We start from the raw sequence: 4,045 nt of genomic DNA, 5'->3' as shown, positions 1-4,045 counted from the left end.
AAAATTGTGTGTCATAAAGAATAGAATGAATTCAAATTAAGTTTTTTAAATATACATTAATTATGTTTATTGTTAAAAATTAAAATATATACAACATATAGTATTCAAGTTTTAAGTATTTACCTGAAAGATCCTGTTTATAGGGATACTTAGAGAAAAATCAATGTTTATTGCAGCATGCTTCATAGTACAAAGTTATTAGATCAAACCAGTTGTATACTGAAAAAATTTAATAGACTCTTACATTTAAATTTTATTCAACAACAAAAAGTCATCTATTGGATATAGAAAAAATTGAATATGATAATATTAAAGCAAATTAACCTATGCAAAGACAAATATTGTATGCTCCCTCTCATTTCTAGATTTTACATAGATACATGTTTATACATATATTTGTGTGTATGGTGTGTGTGTGTGTGTGTGTGTGTGTGTGTGTGTGTGTAATATTTCATCCAGTGAAGTGTCATCTTGGTCTGGTAACAGGAAACTTCTCACCTTGACAATGTCCTATTATTATTGTTGGTTATTGAGATGAATTTAATATTAATTAGAATCTTCATAACTATAGAACCTTCCCCATGGGATGAATCTTTGATGATGCAAGTTCGCTTCAAGTGAGCAGCCTGTGTTCTTACAGACTTGTATGAAACCCAAAGAAGAAGAGATATTCATCATATTTCTAAAAACATACATAATGAAACATTCTCCTTTTTCCATGAACATAATCATCTGGAAATTGATGATAATGGGATAATTGAGTGACCTCTCACATATTCCTAGAAGCCTTATACTTGGTTAGAAAAAAAAATAAGCAGGAACACTTCACTGGTTCTTACCTTCTCTGAGGATGTGTGTTTCACATGAATGAAATGCAAATGATCACACATTGCTCTGGAGCATGTCTGAAAACCTTGAATGGTTTCCCATTTCTAAACAGCTGCCAAAATAATCATCTAAGTCTGCGGATTAAGATTTCATGTTTATACTTCATCATTGTATGAAACTGAAGCATATAAATTACTTTTAAAATATGGTAAGGGGCCTCCCCTTGACTTTTTCTGAAGTATGGAAGAGTCTTCTGGATGAGACAGATCTGTTGCCTTCTTGAGCTCTTAGGAGTTTATGTTGTTGTTGTTGTTGTTTTTCATTTTTTTATTTTGTTTTTGCCCTTTGTTTTTGCCAGCACAAGATCAACGAACCATTATAATAGACTGTGAAAGGCTTCATGATCCCCCTAATCTTAACTGAGGATCTAGGGGCACCAAATGGCTTGCAGGGAAGGCACAGTCTGTTTTCTTTAACTGTGTGATTTTCAGAAGTTCAAACAAGCACCAGCCAATGGCCTATAACTATATGGACAATGCAAAAATGTAGTCAATGAGTTATTAAACATAGGTAAAAGAAGATTTGAAGTTGGGGGTGTAGGGAGATTGGACCATATTTTGAAAAACCTAATGAACTAGTTGAATCTGATTCAAGATGTGAAATTATAAAAAATTAATAATTCTTAAAATATTTTAATTTTTATTGAATTGAACTCCTTGAGTAAAGATACACCAATACATTACTACTATAAATGTATGTTAGTCCTTCAGTTTCAATACCTGTTTGCTTTCTCTGTAGGTAATATTTGTTTTCTAAGTGGAGAACCTACTTTTTATTGAATTTGATGAATTATTTCCAATTTTATCTACTTTGAACTCTTTTAAACATTTAAAAGATAAATAAGTTACCCTCTAATGCATAAATATCAGTAAAAATTATTATCCATAAGGAGATACTTACCAGTAAGGTTTAGTGTGTTCCTTTTCTTGGTTTATTTTGTTGTTAGTCAAATTTTACTTTGTTATCTCACTTCAACTGGATGTTTTATCTTGTCTTATAAAGTGCCTATATTTGTATATCTTGTTCTTATGTTTTTTTCTCTTCACTTAACATCTGCTTTTTCAACTATTTGCTTATGTTCCAGTTTTCGTATCTTAATATATTTTATTTTTAATTAGTCACATAGCTTCTGTATTTTTAGTCAGGGCCTCACTATGTAGCCAATCTGCTATCAAGCTTGCAAACCTTCTGCCTTATTTATCTGAGAGTTAGCATTTCAGACAGAAGTCACCATGCCCTGTTTCCTCTTTCTTTTATGTATAAAATATCATTTTTTTCTCTTCCCCTTATAGGCCTCTGATCTCTGAGTAAGAAAATGACACATACTATTTTCCTTGACATTTGTAATACTAGTCAATATTATGTACAAGTGACTGTTTTAACTTAGAAAATATTCATTCCTAAGATTTTTCTATACATTAAACACATCTCCTAAATGTAGTTGTTTCTATACACTAGAATGCCTAGTGTGATTGGTGATTATCAGTGGTGACACATAGTGGGTGATGCTACTAATTTGTTCGCTTTTGCGATGACAGTATTTCCACCACTGGTTGGAAGGCACTTCTTTTTCTAAACCCTTGATTTTTATAATTTCATCTCTTTTTTATTTCAAATTTTAGTGTAGTTAGTTGTACTTCTTTTATTCCGTAGCCCCTTAGTTTTAGAGATCAGAAAGTTAAGTAAATATTTGTATTAAAAGGGTGATTTCACATTTTAGTAATATTTATGTGTAGTTGGAAGAACTATTCAGGAGGGAAAGAAAGAGAACAGCCACAGACAAATTTCTTGGATCTCCAAACCAAACTACAGTACTTAGTGGCCATGTTGCACTAAAGATAGTAGAAAAATTTCTTTCCTTCAGTCTGTGCTCCATTTTTACCCTTGCATTTCTTTTAGACAGGAACAATTTAGGATAAGTTTTGTAGCTGGCTTGTTCTCACCATCCATCCACTGGGGGTCCTGTTTGACTACTGGAAGTGGTCTCTTCAGGTTCCATATCCCTACTCTTGGCATTTTGGCTAAGGTCACCCACATTGAGTTCTAGGAACATACCACATCCCAGGTCTCTAGGACTTTCTAGAAGTTCACCTTAACCCCCAACTCCAGAAGTTACCTATTCATATCATGGCTTCTTGGCCTCTCTCCTGTCTCCTCCCATACTTGATCCTGCTCCTCCTTTGTTCACCCCTTCCCCTCTCGCACCCAGGTCTGCTCCTCTCTCTGCTTCCGATGATTATTTTGATCCCCCTTTTAAGTGGGATTTAAGCATCCTCACTTTACCAGTGACTAGGCCAACTTGGGATCCATCCAATCTGCATCCATTGGGATCCCTCCAACCAATCCCTTATACTATTACTAATGCCAAGTTGGCCTTGTACACAGAGCTGAGCAAGGCTGTCCTCTGAGGGGCTCTACCCAGCAGCTGACTGAGACACATGCAGATATTCACAGCCAAGCATTGAAAGGAGATCAGGGACCCTTATGGATGAGTTAGAGGAAAGGTGAAGGAACTGAAGAGGATGGCAACCCCATAGGAAGACCAAGAGTGTCATCTAACCTGGACTCCTTGGAGCGACCAGAGACAAAGCTACCAACCAAAGAGCATATGTGGGCTGGTCTAAGGTCTCTGGCACATATGTAACAGAGGAGTGTCTTGACAGGTCTCAATGGAAAAGAAGGTTCCTAATCCTGTAGAGACTTGATGTCCTAGAGTGGGGGAATGGGGGATTGCAATCCTCTCAGAAGCAAAGAGGAAGAAGAAGGCGAAAGAATTCTGCAGGAGTGGGAACAAGATTTGGTTAACATTGGGATGTAAATAAATAAAAAAATTGAAAAATTCTTGATGTACTAGCATAAAAAGACTGTAATTCTTGTGTAGAATTTTGAAAAATACTATGGCCAAATTAACTTGAAAGAGAAATTGGCTTATTTAGTTGGTCAGTTTGAGGATATGGTTCATTATAGAAGGATAATTATGATGTCAGTAGTGTGTGGCTTCTTGTCTATTGCATCCACAGCCAGGAAGCAGAGACAGAAAACCACAATCTCCCTCTTTTTATTCAGTTCAAAAGAACCCAGGCCATGGCATTGCATTATCTACAGCTAAGGTATGTCTTCCTACCTAATCAATATAAGGTAGATCATCCCCCACAGG

This window comes from Mus musculus, chromosome 2 (genome assembly GCF_000001635.26).
Source record: "Mus musculus strain C57BL/6J chromosome 2, GRCm38.p6 C57BL/6J".
NCBI lineage: Eukaryota > Metazoa > Chordata > Mammalia > Rodentia > Muridae > Mus > Mus musculus.
This window is presented reverse-complemented; position numbering follows the sequence as displayed.